Consider the following 14,638-nt stretch of genomic DNA (forward strand, 5'->3'; position numbering starts at 1 on the left):
AGAACACTTGGTTTGCTAGAGGACGTTACTTAAACCTTTCAGACAATTTCTTTTCGTTTTTAAAGCCTACATAGACAAACATCAAGCACAGGGAACAACCAGCTTTTTACAATAGACCAATTAATTGTTGCCTATTATTTACATAAGGGCTGAATCCTGCAGACTTCCTCTACATTTAAGTAGAATTGATACAACCACCCAATTTACTAATCGACCTCTCATTATTATTTAGTATAGTATTATTGGACTGGTCTTCTTTGTAAATTTAACTATATACGTGTCACTTGGGTTGGATAGTGTCAAAATACATTAAATTATAATTTGAACATGATTTGTATAAATAATGTCAACGTCAATAACAACTAAGATACTGTAATGACTAACATCATAATGGAAAATTTTATTTTAAGGAGTTCATAACTTTCGTAAAGTGGCTAGCATGAAAAGAAATATTTTATTTGTTTAACAGCAATACACCTTCATGCATACATTTTAATAAGGCAGATTACACAATGATAAACCGAGTCTAATACATCGCTAGTTACTTACAATGACAAACACATAAAAAATAATAGCATAAAATATCATTAATAGAAAAGATCTTAATAGCAAAATGTATATATATCTTGAATCCAGAGAGGGAAGAACCGAAAAATTCGTCTTCAGTGGTAATGTCATTACCAGTTCTCAGAAACCTTGGAACCGTGATATGGTAGGTAGTAGTTAATCGGATGATAATGCCTGCTGAACCACGAATGTTAGCGGGTACTGCGAGAAACATGAAGATACACCTGACCTCTGGACAGTCGATTATTTAGGTTTGACAGTCCTATACAATAGTTTGAATAGGAAGGCCATATCCATCATTGTTCTTCGCTTTTCAAGTGAAGGAAACTGAAGACTGCATTGAATGTCCTGAACATCCACATTCCCTGTACCGGAAGCCAAGTCCAACCCCACCATTCTGAGAAACCGCTTCTGAACTAAATCCAATATAGATGTTTGACCAATCCTGTAAGGGGACCAGATAACAGCGGAGAACTCTTAGATAAGCCGGACGAGTGCAACATAACTTCAATTATGACATAGAGAAATCCCGCCGACAGGTGCAACTAACCAGCCCAAGAACTCTTGCAAACTTCTTTGCAATATTGCATATGTGCTCACCAAAGTCCAAGGTAGAAGTAACTATCCAAAGAACACTAGTGAATTATGCGTTTTACAGCCTTCGATATAGTATACGGTACAATCACGTTTTCCAACAACATTTTGTGCATAATTCAAATTTTACAGGAGTTTAGCAAGTAATCGATTGTTTTAACCATATGAACGATAACATAAACGATTTTTCTATAATCTATATCGGAAATCAGCTGATGTTTGTTTTGGTTTCGCATCGGCGAGCAATGGCTGTCTTCTGCGCTCTGGTTGGTTTGGTTTATATGTTTCCGTTTCGTATTAGTGATGCAGTCTCATTAAAGTTGGTGATTTTTGTTATTATATTGTTAGTTACTGTACTCATGTGATAGTTTTTAATTTATAGTGAAGTGAAAACACCATTCTGTGCAATAAACATCAGTTTTCTGTTATTTTGGTAAATGTGAACTGGTAGGCAACAGTCTTGCTTTATTGTAAAATTCAAGTCATAGATCTTTCTTGGGAACTGATGTTTTTCTCCTTCCTGATATAAACCATATTAAATGACCAATAACATGGTTTTAGGGGGTATATTCATAAATAGTTTTTTTTAATGTCCTGTTTATGTGCTGTTTCTGGATATCGCTCTGGGGCAGGTCAGTGTTTCACAAGATATCGTATACTGTAGTTTGGATCCTATACTGTAGTTTGGATCGAGTGAGTTTGTGATAATCATGGATCAACCATCCACTAGTGAATCGTAGTGAATTGTATGTGTCAGACTGTTTTGTTGGGCATGTTAAGAGTAGGCTATACATTTTGACCGAAACAAGATTATTTCCTTTTTAATACAATACGGAATTTGTAATAATAAGTGTATTTGTTCGTCGTGCGGTGGTGTATTGTTTTCAAACCAGGAGACTTTGAGGTTTCGTTGCAACAGAAAATTTAGTAAATGTAGTAAAAAAAATTTTAAATGTTGTAATGTTTAAAAAGTCTGGCCGGACAGGTTTCTTTTTTGAAAGAACGCGCTTAGAAATAGAGACATATTTTAGTTTGGTGACTACGTGTTGCATTTAAAGCCACATAGACAACGCTACATTTCGTTGGAGTTTGGCGTTTCTGCACACTCTGTGGTGGACTGGTATTCTTTCTGCCATAAAGTGTATTTCCATCACATTTTAACGACGTTGAAAAAAATTGGCGGTCCTCTGACATTCGTTGAAATTGATGTGGCCAAATTTGGAAGGAGATAATACAATCGCGGCAGAAGAATTCAGGGACAGAGGATTTTTGGGGGAATCATAATGTAGAACATAGATTCCTTCCTTGTTCCTGTTCAACAACCTGACAGGGACACCCTCCTTAACGTAATTAATGAATATGTTCTGCCAGGAAAAGACAATTGTTAACGACTGTTGGAAGGCCTCCAACTGTCTCGGTGACGAGGGATTCAGGCACTTCTCCGTTTTTTGTTGCTGCCGCTCAGCTCTATCTGCCAACACACTAATGGTAAGTGTTCTCTGTTAGTGTCCTTTTATATATTTATATTAGGGTTTTTTTATGATTTATTAAGCTTTTTACACTTTACATAATTGCCTTTGCATTATATTTCAATTTGTATTTCTGATCAGCTTCTCTAGAATTTGAAATTTTACTGACAGATACTATCTCGAGGGATGTTTTTCTTTCGTCGACATCAGCGTGGAGCAGCACCGAAGGTTCTGTCCCGCACTGATGGCCGGAGGCACTCGTCTCAACCCAATAGAAACTAATTAATTTGTAGCTCGAAAATTAGAAAAATATTGTTCATTTCAGTCAAAATTCTGCTCATTTCAGTATTATTTTTCATTTACGTCTCCAAAGATGTCGCTGCATCCGATGACTTCATCATGAGGTTGAATCACGGTTACAAAAGGTCACGTGATGCCTTTCGCGGATGTACAATATGGAAATATTGCTCCGTGTGTGAACAGTTGTTCCATTTTGTATATTCTACAACTTCGTTATTTCACCCCGTCAAACCTTATATTGTTTTGTTCTGTAGGACGATTCCAATAAGTTAATAATGGGAAACTTGTATTTTGCCACTCCGGCCGTTACTTTCACAATTAATTACCAAAAATTATTTTAGAAATGAACATTTCCCAAGAATTGAGATATAATTTGAAGAACCTCAATATTCATGGCAGAGGCATAGTAGATCTACAATAAGTTTAAGCCCTGGCTATAGTACTTGATAGTTGATCATTTCATTGTTGGCCTGTGGAGTGGGTTAGATTGCTTTAAAATAATAAAAGTTTTTAATAAAATAAATCAAAAAAGCTGCAGTATGATAAACCTCCAATACTGGAATAATCGATAATATCAAATCACAATTAGAACAATTTAAATGCTGTCAGACATGTTTACCCTGTTAAGTAATTGTAAGTACTACGCTGCTTAAACATAGTATAAACAAAGTTGTATTATTTTCTACAGTCTAAAATGCTTATATTTCTTTAACAAATAAAAATATATCTTCACTATAATACAATCTTAAAAGTCTAGAACGTAATTCAGTTTGAAATTATTGTTCCAAGTTAATTCAAACAAAGTTAATCATGTGCATGGAATTTGAGTAGAGGCTGCTAGAGACGGGAAATACTGTTGTTTGTCCATAAGCTATTACAAAATATGTGTTAAGGTATTATGTTCCAGTAACCTGTTACTAATACCAGTACCAGTATACTGATACTTGTATTAGTATCAATATACTAATAATACCAATAAAATTATAAACAGGTTAATTCAAATTTTCACCATACAACATAATTATTGGGTACTATGAAGTTCTTATCTACTTTTTCTTACAGGCTCTGCAGACATTATTATTGTAAATGTACAAAGTTAAAGATAACCTTTATAAGCGCTCACGTGATCTGAGCTTGAATTTAGGTACTATCCTGAGGGATGTTTTTCTTATTTTGCCAGAAGTGCGGAGTGCTGCCAAAAGCGCCACTGAAACCCACACTGATGGTTAGGGGCATTTCTGATCGGTATTTTTACACTATTTCTACTATCGGTATTTTTTGACATCAGATCACGTCCAAGATTGTCCAAGTTCTCCGAAGTTACATCACGTTTCACAATCTAGGACCTGATTTGAGGTTGTGAAAATACCAATCAGAAATGCCCCTGGTTATCAGAGCAGGCTTTGGTGGCACCTTCCACTCCGAACTTCCAGGGAAATAAAAAGCATCCCTCAAGATAGTACCTGAATTCAAGCTTAGATCATGTTAGTGTTTGTCAAGGTCATGTTTAACTTATGTAGTACCAGTAACATATTTATGATAACCTAATCTAAACCTATGATAAAATTCCATAGTGTAATATATCAATTTCTTGCCTCAATACTTGCATGAAATGGCCTTAGCTGTGTTACTAGTTACCGAGTAAGCTAAAACCAGAAAATCTTTATGAGAATACCAAATCATTCAGCTCAGCTGTTACAGAAATAGGTTATCACTGAATTACCTGTTATTGATACTGCAGACCAGTAATGAAAACAAGTATAGTTGTTATGCAGATGTGTTATTTGTGTCAGATATGTTTATCCTTCAAAATAGTAAAAAGTAACTATATTTTGTACTGTGTCGTTTGTTATATTTTGTAAACACACATAGCCTATATTGTTTTTATTCACTATAACATTATTACTTTTTATACTGGAATTTAAAATACCTATAACGTAACTTGATTTAAGTTGTTAAATCGAGGATTCTGTACTCATGAATATTGTGATGATTCGATTTTATCGATCATTCGAATGTTGGACGTTTATTATACTGCAGCATGAAAAGATAACAATAAATAAAACTGTTTAACACTAGCAGTGTGTGAAGTGCATCACTTCAGGAGTTTTAGATAACAGTTCTTTCTATTTATTGGCAAGATATCTGGATGATATTTATACCAATGTATTCAGGAAGTTGTAATTTACATACTTATAATTTTTAACCTATATCAGGACTGATAATGACATGACTTAAAACACACCATTATCAAATGTCACCAAATGCATAAATTTTTATTTTTTTAGCACTGTGACTGCCAGTTTATGCCGTGTCCTACTTTGTTTACAATAAACGATCTTCCAGACCCTTACATTGGACTCAGTTCATTGCATAATTACATTGTTCGGAAAACTAAACAAACTCTGTAATTTGATGAATCTAAATACAAACATTTCTTTGAAGATGAAGAGCCAATGCATAGAAAGAATTATTCAGAAAATATTTTGTGCTGTAGTGTTGGCAGCAGTTACAAAACGAAGTTTAATGCAGTTTTCTTTCTCCTTCAATTGGCATTCAACAGTTTGCCGCTCTAGCCATCTTGGTGAAACTACAAAGTTTATTGTTATATGAGTTATAACGTTAGTGAAGAGCAGTAAGTTCTCTTTTTAGATAATATACAGTAATACCTAAAGATTACTTCGAGTGGTATGAAGTATTTGATATATAAATAGGTAATGAAAGTGGCACATTTTAGTGTTAAAACTATTATTTATCAGTACAAAATTGTTCATATTTCTTTGTGGGCTATAAGACCTATCTCTCCCAAAATGGAATATTTACTTACTATATTTCTTTCGATCAAAATATAATTTTATGATTTGTTTTATTGTTTCTTATCATTTGGGTTATATTTTATACTTTTTTGAGATTATTTGTAGAATAGCTAAACTACTCTACGCAGAAGCTTTTTAGCCTTGGTACATATTATTTTACTATAAATATTAACGAATATCAAGTAGGCCTTCACGTTTATTACAAATTAGATTACATTTTATTCTTTTTCGTATTTATCCATGTAATAGCAAAGGTCCAACCAACACTACTCTACACGGAAGTTTATTCTTTTTGCTATAAATATTTATGAATATCAAGTATGACTACATGTTTCTTATAATTTTGATCATATTTTATGCTTTTTCAAGATTATATCCAAGTCTAGTACACAGTCTTTTTACTATAAATATTTAGGAATATCAAGTATAGGTCTACATATAATTACCATAAATATAGAACAGGCATATAATTTCAGAATATATCACCTGTCTAAGAAAACCAAAATATAAAATTGTTTTTTACTATCAATACATTAACTAACCAAAAATGTGTTGCACTATTTCTAATAAACTTATTTCTTGTACAACAAAATAATGGCTGGTGGTCTTCAAGTGAGGGAAATTCTGAGACTTCTCCGTGATGTCCTGAATACAGATCATGACCATGACGGCAGTGACCTTGAAGATATTGGGACCCTGACGATATCTACAGCCTCCCCCCCAACCAAAGATTAACCTTTGCTGGGCACGTCAGAAGGTTTGAGTGTGAAGGGAGTTTAGTTCCGAAGTCTCGCTTGCACAGCTGGAAAGATGTGAAAGAGAATGTGGGTAAAATGAAGAAGTTTTGGGGTATTTTGTTGTTCATGTTTCTTACTATTTGGATTATATGTTATGCTTTTTCAAAATTTTTCATGGAATAGCAAAGGTCCAACCTACACTAATCTACATGGAAGTCCTGGATACAGACCATGACCCTGACGAAATTGAGACTTTGACGACATTGTGACTCTGACGACATCTACAGCCTCCTCCCCCCAACTGATGAACCGATGCTGGGGACGTCAGAAGGTTTGAGCGTGAACGGAGCTTAGGTCCAAAGTCTCGCTTGCACAGCTGGAAATATGTGAAAAAGAATGTGAGTAAAATTAAGAAGTTTTGGGATATTCTGTTATTCATGGGTCCTATAATTTGGATAAGCGACCAGCACTTAACATGCATTAGTCATGCAAAAGCTTTCTGCATAACCAGTTTTTAACCAAATCAACATGCCTTTTGCAAGGTTCTAACTTATCATGTCTTAAACCTCGACCCCCTTTGCCTAGGGATTATACAAATTATGGCCCTTGGGCTTCATTGATGGCATGAAAGATGGGTTCAAACACCACTTTGTCCTGAGCCAGGAAATATGCAGAGATGAGAGCATGGTCGGTATGAAGAATTGCTGTGTTTTCATACAATACATGCCTAACAAGTGCCACTCCATGTTTGGTATAAAGTAGTTTAAATTATGTAACATTGTTTCGAATTATATAATGCACAGTATATTAATTCTGGTACTGACTTTCTTGCTGGAGGTGAAGACCCTTTACACAGAAAGTTGTTACCAAGTTGATGCAGTTTTGTAGTATGTTCAACAAATAGTATCATCTCTTTACTGATAATTTATTACACCAAAATTCCACTTGCTAATTATCTGTATTCAAAACAACCTACTTGACTGGCATGATCAATAAAAATAGTAGTTTTTTAAACTGTATTGGTGGGCTTAATAAAGGACAAAGTATGTGTAGTGTCCAATTGTATTATTACAATTTATTATGAATTTATTAACCGTGAATAAAATGCTTTAAATCATTTGAAATTGTTATTTTTGCCAATAGAACTGAGACTGGTTGAGATTAAGCCAAAGTTTACATACATGTTTTTGTTTGTTTTTTTACTATTAATTTGGTGTAATGTATACCATAATTTAATTGTATTTAATATTTTGTAGTGTAAGGTTTATTTTGTTTAGATTAAGGTTGTGAAATATTATAATGTATTATGAGCAAGGGCTGTTGAGAGGATTTAAATAATAGGTTTGATTGGCAATACAACACCCTCAAATGAACCATCATATATTTTATTTGTAATAGCATCTCATTATATTGATTTAAATTTTAAATAACAATGGATATCATCAACCAACTTACTGAACACAAACTTAAATACCAATTATGTATAATATTAAACTATTCATTACCATTTATGTTTAATTTATTTAACTATAACATTTATTACATTTATAACAGTAATTTTTGTAGTGTTGGAATAAATCTGTGTTCATGAACTAATGTGAGAAAACTTTCTTTTAAAATATCTAAACATTTACATAAATTTATGTGATTAAAACAAATGCGTGACTTTTCCAAATTGAGAACATTTAAATAAAATATATGGAATAGGAAAATATGAATTTCAATATTATTTTTTCATTTGATTTCTACACATTATAATCTTTTCTTTTCATTACTTTAGGTACAAGTACCTTGGATTTGTAAATGAGACGTATTAAAATGATTAATGAACCATGATATATAATACTACGTTCCTAAAATTAAATAAAAGATTTTCTTAACTTACATTTTGTTTGCACTTGACACTATTACACCTAAAAGTTTTTTCCCCGCACACAAACACAAGCACTGGCACCCGAACGTGGCTTTTCGAATCAACTCTTCGACTTCCTGCCTCTCCCTCGTTGTTCCTGATTTTTGATGTAGCCCCCACCAGCTCTCCTGACCACGCCTATGCCAAATCCCTCCATCATAATTGGTAAGTACCAATTTTTCATATCAGCATGGCTGTCCCTTACATCGTCACATGATTTTTAGAAAATAAGCATTTCCTGTTTGTTCATCATCAGTGTCTGGGTGGATGTGCGTATCCACTTACATCCGGAGGATGTTTGTTTTGAATTGTAATATAATACTTCCTTTCCAGCAACTATCTGTACATTGGTTCTATGAATTTTGTTATACTAATAATTGCGTATGTCTTACAGTAGTTATAAATATGTTTAAATGTTGAAAATGTAAATAGTTTTTTTAAATTTAGAAATCTTTTAGGAACTGAACTTTCTTAGTTATTTTTAGAAGGGTAGGTCCCAAGTTTTAAAAATCCTGTTAAATTGTTTTTCAGATTTTTAACACCCTGTACATTTTCAGCAAGATAAATTGAAAATACTTATTTTAAAAATTATCTTTGTCAAGAGACCTTTAAAATAAGATACCTCACGTCCCACCTTTATAATAAAAAATTTCCGAAAAAACAACCTTCCAATTCCCAAAAATATCCCTTACAGTTTTTGGGGGGCTCAAAATAATTTTATCGAATTCTTTGGCCACAAAATAGGGAGGGGGTGTGATTGAAACAGAGTTTCTATCTTCACCTGTTATACTGCTACAACCAGTGGTCCAGGTGGTCTGGTTCATCCTGTATATTGTTACTATTTCCACTAATTTATAGGGAATTCTCATTTAGTGATTGATGTCTGTTCTGAAGTACTCAGTGCAATAAACCGCAAGCAGTATTACCCTTAGGTAATATAGTATTTGTAAGAAATACGTAATTATTAGTAAAATAAAATTCATAGAATCAATGGACAGATAGTTGCTGGAAAGGAAGTCTTGTATTACAATTCGATACAAACATCCTCCGGATGTAAGTGAATACGCACATCCGCCCAGAGACCGATGATGAACAAACAGGAAATGCTTATTTATAAAAAACCGTGCGACGATGTAAGGGACAGCCATGCTGATATGAAAAAATGGTACTCACCAATTATGATGGAGAGATTTGGCAGAGGCGTGTTCATGAGCTGGCGGGAGAACAACATCAAAACTGAAGAACAAGGAGGAGAGAAGGAAGTCGAGGACGGGATTTCGAAAAAGGAAGTTCGGGAGTGCCAGTGCTTGTGTTCGTGTGCGGGGAAATATCTTTTAGGCGTAATAAGTGTCAAGTGTAATAAAATGTAAGTAATTTTAGGAACTTAGTATTATATATATTAGGGTTCATTAATCATTTACAATTCCAACCTAAATAATGAAAAGAAAGGATTATAATGTGTAGAAATCAAATGAATAATTTAATATTGAAATTCATATTTTCTTATTTCATATATTTTATTTAAATGTCGAAAAGTCACTCATTTGTTTTAATCATGAAAATTTATGTAAATGTTTAGATATTTTAAAAGAAAGTTTCTCACGTTAGTCCATGAACACATATTTATTGCTACACTACAAAAATTACTAGTAAATGTTATAGTTAATTAAATTAAACACAAATTGTAATGAATAATTTAATATTAAACATGTGTTCAAAGTATTAAGGTATTAAAATTTGTGCTCAATATGTCGGTTGACGTTATCCATTGTTAATATAAAATTTTAAACAATAAAATGCTCTTTATGAGATGCTCTTATAATGCTCTAAGGAGATGCAATTACAAATAAAATATGTGTTGGTTCATTTGAGGGTGTTGAATTGCCAATCTAACCTATTATTATATCCTCTCACAGCAGCCCTTGCTCATAATATATTATATATTTCACAACCTTAAACTAAACCAACCTTACAAACCTTAGATATTTTAATTACAATTGCAAATGTGGTTATACTCGTTTTATTTGCTTTTTGTTCATAATTTAACTTATTTATGTATAGGAGTTTAATTTTTAGAACACACAATTATAGGGTTTTAATTTATAACTATTATTCAGGAGTTGGAACCGAACCCCTATCTGTATTTGACCTAAGCAGACAAACTAATAATGATCAAAAGAACTTTTATATGATTCTCTTGTTACAAATAAGACACCCTCATTCCAACGTTTTAGTTTTTCACAGGTAATATTCATTTTATTGAAGAATAACGGTTTCTAACTATGACATAAACATAATTACATCACAGAGGGGGTATAATACCAGTCTACTTCAAGGACCAAAAAGTTAACTCAAAAGTTAACTCAATTTTAAGTCAAAAAGTTACTTATTTTTAATGGCAAAGGCTGAAGAAACATGTAAGCATACTAACTTTTAGACTGGCATGACAACCCTAACTCAATATGATCGGTTGTTTTTGTTAAATCCTTACCTTTTTAAATCTTTCTTTTATGCTCCATTGGTTTCTTGAGAATACCTCACATATCTCTGAACAAGACATGTAATAACATATTCTATGGATCTAGGCCCTCTGCTCTCCTGAATGCAGGACCCCATGACAAGGGTTGGTTACTGATTAACCACCATCTTTGGGTGACCATGGATAGGATGGCTCCTTAACCTTGGCCTTGATGTTATCACCTAACTGATAATCCTGCACACCACACATACACACTGAGCCAAAGCTGTTATTATTTGATGGGATGAAGTACTGTAAAAGTAACATCCCATTCCAGCACCACAGCCACTCTCTCTGAATTTTAAAATTGCTATTTTAATTCAAACAAATGACCAAGGTAGACGCTAAAAACTAAATATATTTAGTTTAAAGGTATACGTATATGATTTATTAAATTCTTAATGTTGTTTATCTTTTAAACGTGTTACAAACTTTAATTAAATTTCAGAGGGCCGTCCATACATTTTGGTACTTGGCTTTACTGTTGTGTGGTAAAAATAATGTTAGCCCCTCTATTTCTAGAAACCCTCTTAAAGGTGGGATTCACCTACATTAATAAACATGGAGCCTTGCCCAATGATGGAATGTCTTAGCATTGGGGCTGTGTCTGACAGATTACTCATGGGAGACCTGACATTGAGTCCCTGCATGATGTTAGCCATATAATGTGTGACATGCAAATCTCCACTGAAAATGACTCTGAAGATGAGGAAATCGGTCCTCCTGTACACCCCCAATGAGAACTACCACCACTACTGCCCCCTTGTCTTTTACCAGCATTGAGACATAGAGTTATAGGAAGAGGCAGAGGTAGTTGGTGAAGAGGACTTCAAGAACTCTAACAGTCTGTACATTTAATTGTCTGTAGAATGAAAATTCTGCTTTGTACATTATACAACACCCTGAATCTAACCATATGAAAAACTGAACCAAATTGTAATCTCACTGAACAGATCAGCTGGAGATCCCTGCAGTGGTGAGGAGGAGGGTACCGAAACATCTACATGGCCTTGGCGAAGGTCGAGGTTGTGGTGGAGGTCATGTTCGTCAGAGAGCCCATGACCATGGTCAACCCATTGGAGGTTGATAATAAAGGTAACATTGTATTATAACTTATTAAAATGTCAAAGAAAAACACAGAGATATCCCAATGCAGAGAACAACACAGCTTATTCTACTGTATATAGCATAATAATTTAACATATTACAGATTGTATTATAAGGGACAACAACTTTTTAAGTTGTTTAACTTATTTGTGTATGCATTCTGATTGAGCATTGTTGGCATAAAAACACATCGCTTTATCAGAGGAAGGTTCATCATTATTCAATGATTGTATTAGCCTAATAATCATATATTATAGTGTCTAAAATTTGTTAAAACATTATAAACATCACTCCGAGTTTAAAAATGGTTCATTGATGATCTTAATTTTTGTGAAAATGATAGTTTTCTAAATCTTCAACTGCGAAGAAAAACTTTTGATTTTGGAGCGAATATTTCCGGTACAAATTCCTGTGCTGAATGAATTACTGTTGTTTATATTACTAATGTCAATGTGTAATTAAAATAAAATGTAATATTTAAAATGTTGGTAATTTCTAATTTAAAATTAATAATATTTTCCAAGCCCTGAATTCCAACCATGACTGGAAAGACAAAGTGAACAATTTCAATGTCTACAAAATATCTTGCTAGACATGTTAAGGCTGTAGGAAATATGAACAAACTTGTTTGTACCACATGCCTAACTAATAAAATGACATATATATGTCTCTTGCTCCCACGTCCCTTTCTGTGGACCCTGTATCCGCCTTCACAGACAGAAAAAGTAAAGAAAAATGTTGTGATGTTCTTAATTATATTGTTCTCCTAACTGTAGGATGAGGTTGGAAACATATGAATGAATATACCTTTAGCTCCATTATTACTGTCTCTCCTATAGTATTTATGTCATATATTACCAGAGACCAATTCATTTTTATGTTTTAATTTAATTTTTGTCAGAGATTAATATTTGTTGTGTTAATTTGGTTTTTAATTTCATTAATGTGTAATATTAATGTATTATTTAATTAAATGTTTAATTTTTCTTTACTTAACATAATTACTATATTTAATTTTAACATTGTGATAAATTTACATTGCATGATTGATGACATTATAATTATTATAACACATTATAACATTGATTGTGACATTATTATTTGGTTTGTTGAAATTTAATTAATTTTTTGTTGACTGTTGTTTTATTTTGATTTTGGGTACTATCTCTATGGTTAGAAAATTGTATTTATAGTTAAATGTTAATTCAGACAAATTTTTATGTGTCATCAATTTTGTATTCATACACACAACGTAAACTATTTTATGCTTAGGACTTTATTTGTAGTACAAATTTTAACATGTTCATTATTAGTTTCAGGAAATATGTTTCACTCATAATTTGGACATAAATTGTTAATTCAGAGGTACGAGGACCTTTTATGGAGACTTTGTATGGTTAGAAAGCACTTCTCTGTGACGGAACGTTAAGGGAGCGGGGCAGCCAGCTTTTATGGACTAACGCAGTTCACAGTCTTCAGTGAATGATCTTTACTCTTTTGAGTGTAGAAGACAAGAGAGCTACCTAAACCACTTGCTGGAAACATTAAGAAGCCGGAAAATCTCAATCATCAATCTAAAGCTAAATGTGTGTAGAAGCTTTTAGTAACAAGGAACCCAAATTAATTTTTGCTTCAAGAACAGACAGATGATAGGACCAGCTGTAACTAAGGCAATCTATTGTTACAAATGGTTTGTAAAAATTGTTTCTCATAAATAACTCAAACTGTAGTGTAACCCTGTATATAATCGAAAAAGTAAAAATAAAGCATGGTAAAAAATTTAAAACTTTTGATATTACTTGATTTTTATGCTCCTGAAATTACGCCCAAAGTACACTATGCCTATAATTACAATTAATTTTGTAATTAATTAAAATAATTTAATAAAGGCTTTGAAAAAATATAGAATAGAATAGAATATATTTATTTCCATCTTTTTCATTTATATTACATACTAAGATGACAACTTGGAAGAAACAAATAACCACCATTTACCAGTATTCAGTGGTTATTTTGGTAATTTAATTATAACATAATTACAACTTAAAGTAGTAGTCTTCCGTAATAAATTAACATTTTAATTTTTCGGCTTCCGTAGCGCATACCAACTAATAATAAATATAAGTATGTAAGAGAAATAAAAAATACATAATTGCACCTATTTTACAGTTATAGCACCATTACAGAGAAAATGATTGAAGAGCATTACATTAAAGAAATACAAAATTTATAACAATATAGGTTAATACTAGATTAGATTTTAAGCTAGACAGACAAAGTTAGGAAACAGTAGGCAGTAAAATGCCTAAATTGTCAATATTATTGAGCCAAATTTTAACCTTTTTGGAAAACAATTTAAAGCTAGCAATTTGTTTTATACTATCAGTTAAAAGATGGAAGCATTTTGAAAAATGCTCGAAGAACTTTAAAGACAAAAAGGTTTTTATGGGTAAAATTTGCAGATTTTTGAAAAGATAGTCTGTGTGTTCACGCTGTTTTTTAAAAAGCATAATGCTAACAAAGTGTTTTAGGGTCACAAAAAGTTTATTAATTAAGTTATCATAAGCACCACCCCAAAACTGCAGCCCATATTGAAGGCGGGAGTTTAACAACGCGAA

General features: G+C 32.7%; 1 long non-coding RNA gene across 1 annotated transcript; it reads left to right on the plus strand.

Annotated features, from left to right (window-relative positions):
- Positions 1-1,415: 1,415 nt before the first annotated feature.
- LOC124369823 lies at positions 1,416-13,806 on the plus strand. The gene is made up of 4 exons (XR_006923099.1): positions 1,416-2,649; positions 6,667-6,881; positions 11,867-12,008; positions 13,334-13,806. It is a non-coding gene; the product is annotated as an uncharacterized LOC124369823 (long non-coding RNA).
- Positions 13,807-14,638: the final 832 nt, after the last annotated feature.

The sequence above is a fragment of the Homalodisca vitripennis genome, chromosome X (genome assembly GCF_021130785.1).
Source record: "Homalodisca vitripennis isolate AUS2020 chromosome X, UT_GWSS_2.1, whole genome shotgun sequence".
Lineage (NCBI taxonomy): Eukaryota > Metazoa > Arthropoda > Insecta > Hemiptera > Cicadellidae > Homalodisca > Homalodisca vitripennis.